The sequence below is a fragment of the Pelodiscus sinensis genome, chromosome 5 (genome assembly GCF_052426305.1).
Source record: "Pelodiscus sinensis isolate ZL-2025 chromosome 5, ASM5242630v1, whole genome shotgun sequence".
NCBI classification, from domain to species: Eukaryota; Metazoa; Chordata; order Testudines; family Trionychidae; genus Pelodiscus; species Pelodiscus sinensis.
Genome location: NC_143056.1, coordinates 71565037 through 71578083, shown reverse-complemented (window position 1 = coordinate 71578083; position 13047 = coordinate 71565037). Strand labels below are relative to the sequence as shown.

Genomic DNA, 13047 nt, shown 5'->3' with positions numbered 1-13047 from the left:
TTTGTCCTCATGTTCCATGGTATGCCATTGGTTAGAATTGAATTGCAGGTAAAAGTGCCCCCAACTGAACTAGGAACACCATGGAGGCACTCTCTCAGCCCTGTCCCAGAGTGTCAAATTCCACAAACTTAACAAGGTTAAGATGACTGGTGTAGGTAGTACAACTGCAGGTTTTCTTACTCCTGCTCTTGCATCCTGAAATATCAAGACCTATCTTCTTTTTCTTAGTTCTTAAATGGGGATGGGTGTGGTTACAGACAGAGAAAATTGTCTATGGAAATCCAGATATATAGAAGGGAGCTGCCTTCTGCTCTTCCTCCCTCCCACTAACCTAGTTTTCAGAAGGTAAACTTCTGAGCATAATTTTTGTCCCTGATTCTGGGTCAGCTCAGGATCCCATTAAAGTAAATGTTAAAAATCTTAATGTCTTGAACGGAAGCAATGGCCATGACAGTGGGATGCAAAATTGTAAAGAAGAAATCCAGTAGATATAGTATACTTGGATTTTCAGAAAGCCTTTGACAAGTTCCTTCACCAAAGGCTCTTGTGTAAATTACATGGCCATGGGATAAGAGGGAAGGTCCTTTCTTGGATTGAGAACTGGTTAAAAGACAGGAAACAAAGGGTAGAAATAAATGGTAAATTTTCAGATTGGAGAGGGGTAACTAGTGGTGTACCCCAAGGGTCAGTCTTGGGACCAATCCTTTTCAACTTATTCATAAATGATCTGGAGAAAGGGGTAAGCAGTGAGGTAGTAAAGTTTGCAGATGATACAAAACTGTTTAGGATAGTCAAGACAGAAGCAGACTGTGAGGGACTCCAAGAAGATCTCACCAAACTGAGTGATTGGGCAACAAAATGGCAAATGAAAGTTAATGTGGATAAGTGTAAAGTAATGCACATCGGGAGAAATAACCCCAACTATACGTACAGTATGATGGGGCTAATTTGGCTACGACAAATCAGGAAAGAGATCTTGGAGTTATCGTGGACAGTTCTCTGAAAACTTCCACACAGAGTGCAGCGGTGGTCAAAAAGGAAAATAGGATGCTAGGAATTATTAGGAAAGGGATAGAAAATAAGACCCAGAATATCTTACTGCCCCTGTGTAAAACTATGGTACGCCCACATCTTGAATACTGTGTACAGATGTGGTCTCCTCACCTCAAAAAAGATATTTTGGCCTTGGAAAGGGTTCAGAAAAGGGCAACTAAAATGATTAGGGGTTTGGAACGGGTCCCATATGAGGAGAGGTTAAAGTGACTGGGAATTTTTTGAGTTTAGAAAAGAGGAGACTGAGGGGGAATATGATAGAGGTCTATAAAATCATGAGTGGTGTGGAGAGGGCCGATAAAGAAAAGTTATTTATTAGTTCCCTAAATAGAAGAACTAGAGGACACCAAATGAAATTAATGGGGAGCAGGTTTAAAACTAATAAAAGAAAGTTCTTCTTCACACAGCGTGTAGTCAACCTGTGGAACTCCTTGCCAGAGGAGGCTGTGAAGGCTAGGACTATAAAAGAGTTTAAAGAAAAGCTAGATAATTTCATGGAGGTTAGGTCCATAAAAGGCTATTAGCCAGGGGATAAAATGGTGTCCTTGGCCTCTGTTTGGTCAGAGGCTGGAGAGAGATGGCAGGAGACAAATCGCTTGATCATTGTCTTTGGTGTACCCTCTCTGGGGCATCTGGTGCTGGCCACTGTCGGTAGACAGGATACTGGGCTAGATGGACCTTTGGTCTGACCCAGTACGGCCATTCTTATGTTCTTATGTAAATCCATCTTATGGCCAAAACTATCAACACTAGTTCCTGAATTTGGGTGTATAAATTGAGATGTGTTGGATCTGATTTTCAGAAGTGTTGAGCAATGCACAGTGGCTTAAGTCAGCTGAACATCAGGCCCAAGGCACCCAAAATAGCTGTTCACTTTTGAAAACGTTGATCTAAATTTTTTGTAAGTTTTTCTTCTGTATGGTGTATCAAAAAACTGACAGTCAGGAACTCTAGGCTATTTGTGTGTACAGGAACTGTTTCCACAGCTAAAACCTACTTCACCTTTAAACAAAATTAAGTGAATGAATTGGAGCCATAGCCATTAGTTTAAGTACAGTACAGGTGGAACCTCTCTAATCTGATACGCTCTGATCCAGCGACACTTTTGTTCTAGCATGATTTTACTTAGCTGGATGTCCACTCTTCATGGGTGTGGCCAAGTTTCCTGCAGTCCCATAAAGTTTGTTTACAGCCACCACTCCTGGCTCTAAGTGTTTTGTGTTGTTATTTAGCTCTAATTTACCCCTAAATGTTTTCTCAGAGCCTAGTAAGCAGTGGAAGCATTGGTAACGCTGCTAGACAATATTGACCTCCTGTGGTTTGGCAGATTCTCGGTTTGGCACCAGTTAGGTCCCAAGGATGTCAGATTAGAGAGGTTTAATGTACAGTGCATTTTCCATAAGAGTGAAAAGTACATTCCCAAACATAGAGGATGGATTTGCATATTGAAGGAGTTCTGAATAACTGCAAGCTTTCTGTTCACATGTTCTTTCTCCTGAATTTTTACAAAATTAATTATGGACTAAAAGACACATCTATCTAAAAATGGTCACAATAGTCTCATTGTTTTGGGAAGCACAGTTTTACATGCTTTCTCTGCATCTCAACCTAATGAAGTTAAATACAAAACACTGTGGCCAACTGAGACAATATATGTAAAATGAAATTAATATACAAATGACATTTTTAAAAGCATTATAAAATATATAACAATATAAACTAAAGCTAACCCAGTTATAATTGAAAGGCCTTTTCCATATCTGATCTACTAACACAATCTTATTATAATAGCAATATTATTTCTGAAAGATAAGCTTAATTAGATTTAAATCTATCTGAGTAAGTATGAAATGGGTGCCAACTCTGTCTCTCTAATTCCCATGGCATATTGATTTAATTAAATGTTTTTATGCTTATTAGTTATTGTATAAATCGTGGTGAGATGTTTTTTTGAGGATCCTTAGTAATTTAATCTGCATTCATCGGAATACTTTTTAGAGCGCCACTGTATAAATTAAAGCTGAAGGTTTTGAAGGAACCTAAGGGAGTTAGCCACACAAATTGCATTGAATTTAAATCCTAAATTAAATAGGCTGGATTTAATTCCATGCATGGACAATTTTTTTCCACAATAAGAGAGCCTTGTTTCTGTTTAGATTAATGCACAAACAGAAGGAAGTTTAATAGGTAGCAGGTGTAAAAAAAAAAAGGACATTTTTCTTCATACAGTGCACAGTCAATCTGTGGAACTCTTTGCCAGAGAATGTTGTGAAGACCAGGACTTTAACAAGGTCCAAAAAGAACTAGATAAATTCATGAAGGTTGGGTTAATCAATGGCTATTAGTAAGGATGGGTAGGAATGATGTCCCTAGCCTGTTTGTCAGAGGCTGGAAATGGATGAGAGGAGAGAGATCATTTGATGATTTCCTGTTCTGTTCACTCCCTCTGGGGCATCTGGCATTGACCACTGTTGGAAGACAGGATACTGGGCTAGATGGACCTTTGGTCTGACCCAGTGTGGCTGTTCTTTTGTAGGATCCAGCTGTATGTATTCTGATACTTAGTGTTTGCCTGCCCATGGAATGTTCCTGATTTAACCAGCAATGAAAAGTAACTTATAATTTCTTACAGGTACTGTCCTATTGCAATCCGGGTCTCTGCCAGCTCTTTAAATAGCTCCCTGCTGGCTTTTGCTGCAGTTCAGCCAGCTCTTTCTGGTGCTGCATACCAGAGTGCACCCACTTACTTTCACCTCTGGATTTAACTCCATGCCCTGGATAATCTTTTTCCACACTAAAAGTGCCTTGTTCCTGTTTAGATTAATGCACAGACAAGGCAGTCTTATTCTGAAATAGGTGTCAGGAACATTCCGGCTGTCTACACTGGGCCACTTATTCTGGAAAAGCAGCCGCTTTTCCAGAATAACTTGCCAGCTGTCTATACTGGCCGCTTGCTTTTCCGGAAAAGCAATGACGATCTACTGTAAAATTGTCAGTGTTTTTCCGGAAAAACTATGCTGCTCCCGTTCGGGCAAAAGTCCTTTTCCGGAAAAACTGTTTCGGAAAAGAGCCAGTGTAGACAGCACAGCAGTCTTTTCTGCAAAAAAGCCCCAATCGCGAAAATGACGATTGGGGCTTTTTTCCGGAAAAGCGCGTCTACATTGGCCACGGACGCTTTTCCGGAAAAGCACTGTTTCCGGAAAAGCATCCTGCCAATGTAGACGCGCTTTTTCCGGAAATACATATAACAGAAAACTGTTCCGTTTTAAGCATTTCCAGAAAAGAGTCCCAGTGTAGACATAGCCTCCATGTGTAGACAGGCCCTTGGATGGTCATGATATCCTGTAACGATATGTATGCACCGTGCCTAGTACAATGGGACTTGGACTACAAGGGACTACTTCTATACAATTTCTACTCGGTAACTTAAGACAACATCACCCATCACATATTAACTGTCATCTCAGTCGCCTTTTGGTTGGGTTTTATATTCCTTCGGACAATATAATAGGGGCAACAGACAACTGTAGGGAAAACTACTGAGTTATTACAGGAGAGCTTTGTGCTGATTTTTAGCAAGGATTTATTGTTTATTACTTGGTGTAGGGAGGGAGAGTGGCCTCTCTCTAGCACAGCAGGGGTTAACGCCACTCTTTTCCCCTCCTGCTCTCCCCTGCATCTAACCTCACCATGCCCCTGTGGAGGAAGTGCCAGGGGCAGGGCATGAGGTACAAGAACAGGGTCCTGCAGTCCAGCTCTTTGGGCCAGTTAGGGAAGGAGACAGATATCCTTCCCAGGGAGCTAAGCCCTCAACCAAACCCATGATTGGGAGCAGAAAATAAAGGCAAACCACTGCCCCAGGAGACAGAAGGCCCTGCAGAGAGCCTGCAATAATAGCCCTCTGACTTCAGCACTAAAAGCCAGGTCTCAGCAGCAACAGTGCAATAGGAATTAGCCCAGGATGTGTGGCAGCTGCTGCATGTTTCCCTGCTAACCCAGCTGGGACAGCCTGCCATGTCTAGGGCCCTGGGCTGGGACCTGGTGGAGCAGGGTGGGCCCAGATCCCTCTACCCCAGCCTTATCTTGAGATTGGCAATATAGACTATTTAATTGCTCAGCCCTCACTCAGAGGGCCGTAGCCCAGACTGTTGTTCACTCCTCTCCAGGAGGCCTGAGTAATCAGCTGGCTGGTGGTTTGCTCACACCACTGAAGTATTAAAACCGCTATTTAGGCCATTGTGCAGTTGCAGACTAGGCTGCCTGACAATCTCTGGTGTGCATACTGACTTCCTGCTGCCACCAGAAGGGGTGCCGTACCCTGAGAGACAGGAAGTGCTGCTAGGGTTGCCAGATGGTTTAACAAAAAATACCGAACACCCCTTCCCCTGCCAAAAAAACCAACCCTACCCAGAAAAAATTCTGTCAAGGAAAAAAAAAGGGGGGGGGGAGACCAAAGTTGTTAAGCAAAAGTTTCACCATTCCATCCAGTTTGGCACCTCCCCCTCCCCCTGAGCCAGGCCCCTGCAGCATCCCCCATCTCTATGCACTCACCCCTGCCTCAGAGCCAGGCCCACCTAGTGCCCCTCCATCCCAGTGCACTCACCCGTGCCTCAGACCCAGGCCCCCCTAGTACCTCCCATCCCAGTGCACTCCCCCTCCCCCTGAGGCAGGCATCCCCAGTGTCGGGAGCCCCATACCAATCAAATTTCCCCCTCCCCCCTGCAGAGCCAGGCACGGAGGAACAATTTGACATTTAAAGCGACCGCTCCTGCCACCTGGCCCGGCTGCCTTGGCTTGCATTGTGGAGAGAGGGAGATATCACGTGGCCAGCTCCCGGTCTCTGCTGGTCATGTGGGCCAGAGCAGCATGCGCTCCGCTCCCAGCCCAGCTCGGGGCCCCCCTGGCATGGTGCCTGGCAAGTGCCCTCTCTTGCCCCCCTTCTCTAGACTCTGCCGTGCTCCTCACTCCCCTGCCTCCACCAGACGCGGCAGGGGAAAATTGTCCTCACCGGGCTTCCATCCCAGGGAAACAGGAAATACCGGACATTGCACGTGTCTGGTATTTCCTGTTTTTTTTTTCCGGACAGAGTCCGCAAATACCAGACTGTTCGGGTGAAAACTGGACACCTGGCAACCCTAAGTGCTGCCCACTGTGCTCTGCTTCCCCATGGCTCCTGCCACCACAGGGAGTGCCGGGCGGGGTGTGACCACTACCGCTATGCAGCACCAGACCCTCCCTGGTGATCTCCAAAGCTGGGTGATGGCGGTCTGGGGTACTGTGGGGCAGAGGGCAGGGCAATGGCAGGAAGGAATGGGGCTTTGGGGCTGATAACGAACAGGCTCCTCAGGCCTGCCGGGAGTCCCGGGCTGGTTTGTGCATTCACTCCCGCCAAGACTGACCCATGGGCTGGGAATTTGAAACCAGTGATCTAAAGGCTGCAACTGAGATTGGGATCCCCTTTGTGCTAGGTGCTTTACAAGAAATTAGTAAGCATCTGTGGTCCAAGGATCTTACTGTGAAGGACCAGGGACTTCTCAGTAATAATAGATGAATTATTGACTTCCTTAGTGCTAGCCCAGTTAAGCAGATTGATCTTTTGGGTCCTAGCATTGGTAAGCAATGCACAGTAAAAATGTAAGGCTCTGAGCCCAGATGAGGCGCTTGTCAGGGAGCTGTGTGTGGAGAACAAACAAAAAATATCTCCTTGGGGTTCTGAAAGAGTTATGCCTTCCTAAGCACCCAGGGGATCATAAAGCTTTTAGGTAAAAGAGACACATGCATGTTACTCTGCTATTATTTAAACTCTCATTTTATGTTACCTTTGTTCCTACTGTTCAGATCAGACAACACTTTGGTTTTAAAAAATGCTATTTTTTCACAAGCTCCTGAAGGGAAGACCCGTACGAGCCAATCCCAGTCAGATCTGTTGGGAGTAAGCAGTATCAGAATCATGGGATTCCAGCTTAGGAAAGGTAAAGGCCCGAGACCTAAGACGTGTGTGTGTGGGGGGAGGAGTACTCAGAGACCAGAGAAGGGGTGTGAGGTGCAGGTGGTCCTGCATCCGTGGCACTTAGAATCTAAAAAGATGAAATGACAGATAAAGGGGAAAACAGAGGCACAGAGTTGAAGTGACTTGCTCAAGGTTACGCTGCAGGTCAGTGGCAGGGCACTCAATAGAACTCTGGTTTCCTGAGTTCCAGTCCCATGCCCTACCCACTGGACCATGCTGCCTCTGGTTTTCTTTCTCTGTTTTTGCATCACATTGTTCTGGTCACTCATAATTAGTTGCTTAAACATAGTGTGGTAATCATACCACATCATAATGTTAATACATCACAAACAGGTGAAGTCAGAGCCAATAAAAATAAGCCCAGCAAACAGTAGCTAGGGTCTGAAGGAAAACAGCAGGTGACAAATGGAATAGCTTGAGGATAAAGCACAGAGGTATGTCAGAAGATCTAGATTCTGTTCCTGGCTCAGCAAAAGAGTTGATGCATAATATCAATGCTTGATTCACTATTGTGTTTCTCCAGTTTGACAGTAGTATAAGTCTATTGGGCTCAATTCACCAGAGCTCTGTGTCTTATGTAGTCATTTACACTAGTTGCAGAGTGGGTGTAAATTAGCATGGTGGATGATCACCATCAACTTTAGGTGCCAGGCAGCACTGCTTGACAGCAGTGTAACAATCCACAACCCCTGTGGTGCTTATGTGGAATGCTTGGTAGAGCTGTAGTGTGCATTGTGCATCTAAAATGAGAGATGATCTGATTGGTACAACCTGCAGCAGTTCAAGCATTTGTTACCCCAATGTGGACCAGTTTTCATTAATTGCTCCTGGTACTTCAATATTTCATGGCCTGCTTTATCTTATATTATCACTCTGTCCATAATTAGGCAATTCCCCTAATATCTCCATGTGGAATACAGTATATGCAATTCACATTAGGCATGTTAGTGTGTAGTCATTTACACAATTAACTGATAAGCCTGGGTTCACCCTCCCCAAATAGCATGAGCATGGGGGAGATGTGGAGGCAGGCAGGAGTTGGTACATGTGGAAAGCCAGCTTTTAAACTGCCCTCCCCCCCGTGTGCAAACATATAACCGCTGAAAAATTCTGCAGTTACATGTTTACAAAAATGAATGTTTTCTAACATCCTTAATTCACATGGACCCAATTCTCCATTCTTCCTTGGATTGTCAGCTGTCCCTTTGGGGCTCATTCTGAGTGGTTCCTTCAAAGGATCTTTGGCTCTGACATTGTTCACTCCTACTACTGGGGGAAATCCTGCCCAAATTGAGACTGTGACATCCCTTAACTTCCCAACCTCTCTGGTACCCCATGGATACTTCTTTAGTTAACAATTCATTTTACATTGCACAGCTGGACTGCATTGTCCAGCTGAATTTGTAGATGGGGACTGGGTGATTCTCATGGATCCCTGTCAGCTGGGGAGGGACAGAGATATGGTTGATTGCTTAAAGTTATCCATGTCAGCATTTCTGCAATGTAAGCTGCTGCCTGGGGCTCCAAATGTGATCCTGCTGTCCTTTGCTCAGCTGAACTGTAAAGTTCAGGCCAGCATTGTAGCAAGGTTACAATAAACCAGGTGTCAGCAGGGATCCTCAGAAAGCTGCTAGTGGACTGAGCTGTTGGAAAAAAACCAAGTGTTGTGTTAATGAAGATGCTGTGAGCAAGGTTATTAAAAAAAGCTGGTGTGAGTAGTGCAGGTGCTGCTTATCGCTTGCCCTCAAGAACCATCAAAGGAAGCACAGACATCTCCCATTACTGTTAAAACAAAAATCAAGCACCGTGTGGGCATAAAAAAACAACAAAACAAACTGGAGATATTGGCAGCTGAACAAGGCTATGAATTATTCATCCCTCAAATGCCTCCTGTGTGTTCCATCCATTTAGGCTTCTCTGAGTTCTAGTCACTGAATATGCAGACGGATCTGCTTCCAAAGCCACGGGGACAAAACCCTACAGACTGTGATTGCCACTTCTCTCAGCTTGTCCTCCAGCAAGCTGTGTCTCTTGCAATGTTATGGTGACATTTCCCAGGCCAAGAAAGGTATTGTACGATCTTTGCTCCTTCTGCAAGCAGTGCTGTTAGGAAGCAGTGCCACTCAGCAAAATTAGGAGCAGCTGTTTTCTGGGTGAGTAATTGAGCTGGGGCTAAGGTGGGGCTAAGCTGGGAAGTCCATTTCCTACAAGGAGGTGTATGTGATGGGCTATTGGGCAGTGGCTCTTTGTTTTGGGAGGGGACTCTGTACCTTGAACACAAGTTTATGCCAAGTGGTCTCTTGTGAGTCCATGTTAGAAAACAGTGCAGGTGTTCCCTGCCAAAAGTTCCTAAGACATGAAAGAGGATTTTTCCCAGCCTGGCCTGTCTTGCTGGAAGAGAAGATGTTAAATGGCTATGGCACAGCCTATGTGAAATGAGCTGGTTGTTTCAGCTCATTTGCTACTGCGCAATTGGCCACATCATGTTTGGCAACTTTGTTGGAATCACCGGTCTAGAGAGTCTGATTTCCCCTCCTGCCCACACAGAAGATCCGGTTGGGTCTGGAGTGAGGGGTTTTTGGCAGAGCAGAATGAGGGAAGGCTGAACTGAGGAGAAAAAAGGGCTTTAATTTCCAGGGCTGTCAATGTGGTACCTGTTCCTAAGCACATCATTTGTATATTAGGCTGCAGAGACCTTTCCTCTAATTCACTCATTCCTTGCTGCTGGTTTATGCTAAGAACCCCTCCAACCACTCTTTTCATCATCATCCTGCCCCTGTTACAGCTCTGGCATTTACGGCTCTGATGAAAGCACTCCATTAGCTCTGGTCAAAGGAGGCTGCCAATTAGATTAATCAACATTCATCCATCTCTTCTCCACATCCCTCAGAATTCCTATTGGCCCCGAAGGGTTTGTCCCAGCTTGCAGACAGTCAGACTCCTTCAGGGCATGTCTACACACTAGCATTATTTTGGAATAACGGACGTTTCTCTCATTCCAAAATAACATAGTGTGCATCTACATAGCAAGCCCGTTATTTTGAAATAAATTCGAAATAACGTGCTTCTTACTCTGACTTCATGCTTCTTACTCTGTAAACCTCATTGTATGAGGAAAAAGGGAAGTCAGAGGAAGAGTGCTCCACCTCGAAATAAGTGCTGTGTAGATGGGCCCAAATTTGAAATAAGCAAATGGTGTAGCTCAAGTCGCATAGCTTATTTCAAGCTTAGCCCTGTTTTACAGACATGCCCTCAGATGGCTTTCCCCTCACTGTAATCGCAGCAGCTCTAGAGATGACTGGCCACTTATGGCAGGAATTAACCCCATGCATGTCGTGTGCTTTTTGTGATATCTACCATCTTAAGTAATAGAGATGCAGCCGTGTTAGTCTGGTCAAGCTGAAACAAAAGACAGAACGATGTAGCACTTTAAAGACTAACAAGATGGTTTATTAGGTGATGAGCTTTAGTGGGCCAGATCCACTTTCTCCAATCAATTTGTGAAGAAAATTGGCACAACTATTTATACCAAAGTGATACAATAAAAAAAATGAACGCATGTGAAATTGACAACTCAAATTTTAGAACAGAGTGGAAGTGAGGGGGGAAGGTTAGTATCTGTGAGGTAATAACATTAGGGGTGATAATAGGGGAAGTTTCTGTGAGGTAATGACATTGGGGTGATAATTGGGGAAGCTATCTTTGTTCTGGGTGAGATAATTAGAGTCTTTGTTTAGACCCCTACATAAAGTGTCAAATTTAAGCATGAATGACAATTCTGAATCTTCTCTTTGAAGTCTGGAGTTAAAGTCTCTTTGAAGCAATATGCATGTTTTAAGGTCATTGAGAGAATAGTCAGTCTGGATGAAATGGCAAGCAACAGCTTTCTCTCTGTGAGAGAGCCTGATGTCTGTTTTATGTGCATTGATTCTTTGGCGAAGTGTCTGAGAAGTTTGTCCAATGTACATAGCAGACGGACACTTTAGGCACATGATGTCATAAATTATATTTCTGGATGAACAGGAATATGTGTTCTTGATCTTGTAATAGGCATGGTTAGGTCCAATAATGGTGTCAGCAGAGTATATATGTGGACAAAGCTGGCACCGGGGTTTGTTGCCAGGGAAAGTTCCAGGGTTGGTATTAGTGTGGTATGTCCTGTAGTTGTAGGTAAGAATCATCCTGAGGTTAGGTGGTTGTCTATAGGAGACTATGGGTCTGTCTCCCAGAGCCTCTCGGAGGGTAGTATCCTGTTCCAGTATAGGTTGTAGTTTATTAATAATGCGTTGGACGGGTTTAAGTTAGAGGCTATAGGTGATGACAAGTGGTGTTCTATTGTTGGTTTTCTTGGGTCTGTCTTGAAGTAGATGGTTTCTGGGTATTCGTCTGGCTCTTTCAATTAGTTTTTTTTATTTCTCTGGGTGGGTAATTGAGGTTTATAAATGCTTGGTAGAAATCCTGAAGTTTCTGGTCTCTGTCAGTGGGATTAGAGAAGATGCAATTGTATCTAAGGGCTTGGCTATAGATGATGGATCGTATGGTGTGTCCTGGATGGGAGCTGGAGGCATGTAGGTAACTGTAGAAGTCAGTGGGTTTTCTGTAGAGTGTGGTGTCTAATTTACATTGGTGATTTGTACTATGGTGTCCAGGAAATGGATCTCTCGTGTAGAATGGTCCAGGCTGAGATTGATGGTGGGGCGTAGGTTGTTAAAATCTCTGTGGAATGCATCCAGTGTTTCTTGGCCATGGGTCCAGATCATAAAGATGTCATCGATGTAGCGTAAGTAGAGAAGAAGTAAAAGGGGACGGGATCTGAGGAAACGTTGTTCTAAGTCAGCCATAAAGATGTTCGCGTACTGTGGGGCCATGCGGGTACCCATGGCTGTGCCGCTGATCTGGAGGTATAAGTTGTCCCCAAATTGGAAGTAATTGTGGGTGAGAATAAAGTTACACAGGTCTGCTACCAGACTGGCAGTGGTATTCTCTGGGATAGTGTTTCTAATTGCTTGTAATCCGTCTTCATGTGGGATGTTGGTGTAGAGAGCTTCTACATCCATGGTAACAAGGATGGCGTCATCAGGGAGGTTATCGATGTTTTGTAGTTTTCTAGGAAGTCAGTAGTATCTCGGAGATAGGTGGGAGTGTTGGTTGCGTAGGGTTTGAGACGAGAGTCTACATAGCTGGATAATCCAGTAGTGAGCGTGCCGATACCTGAGATGATGGGGCATCTGGGGTGTCCAGGTTTATGGATTTTGGGAAGCAGATAGAACAATCCTGGTTGGGGTTCAGAAGGGACTGTGTCTAGACTGGCAAGTTTTTCCGCAAAATCATCTGCTTTTGCGGAAAAACTTGCCAGCTGTCTACACTGGCCGCTTGAATTTCCGCAAGAACACTTGACGATCTCATGTAAGATCGTCAGTGTTCTTGTGGAAATACTATGCTGCTCCTGTTCGGGCAAAAGCCCTCTTGCACAAATCATTTGCGCAAAAGGGCCAGTGTAGACAGCACAGTGCTGTTTTCCACAAAAAAGCCCCGATGGATAAAATGGCGATCGGGGCTTTTTTGCGGAAAAGCGCGTCTATATTGGCCACGGACGCTTTTCCGCAAAAAGTGCTTTTGTGGAAAAGTGTCCTGCCAATCTACAGGACAAAACTTTTCCGTTAAAAGCATTTCCGGAAAATCATGCCAGTGTACACGTAGGCAAGGTGTGTCTGTGTGGATTTGGTCCCGAGTAGGGAGTTTTTTAAGGAGACAATGTAGTTTCTTTTGGTATTCTGAAGTAGGATCAGAGGAGAGAGGTTTGTAAAATGTGGTGTTGGAGAGTTGTCCAGTTGCCTCCTGGTCATAGTCAGATTTATTCATAATGACCACAGCACCCGCTTTGTCAGCTGGTTTGATTATAATGTCCAGGTTGTTTTTTAGACTCTGGATGGCATAGTGTTCAGCGCGACTCAGATTGTATGTCGCTTGTTGTTTGTGAATAA

General features: G+C 44.5%; 1 protein-coding gene across 14 annotated transcripts in view; it reads left to right on the top strand.

Annotated features, from left to right (window-relative positions):
• TMEM229B (transmembrane protein 229B) overlaps window positions 1–13047 on the top strand; it is a 72182-nt gene that overhangs the window by 21641 nt on the left and 37494 nt on the right. For 2 of the 14 annotated variants that reach the window (XM_075927362.2, XM_075927364.2), the window contains exons 1-2: window positions 6209–7497; window positions 8975–9216. The exons of 9 other annotated variants lie outside the window; for them this stretch is intronic. The gene's annotated coding sequence lies outside the window, so the exon portion shown is untranslated. Of the gene's footprint in view, window positions 1–6172; window positions 7498–8974; window positions 9217–13047 lie in introns of those variants that run through there. 3 more of the 14 variants (XR_012903496.2, XM_075927382.2, XM_075927375.2) reach the window with 3 other exon arrangements.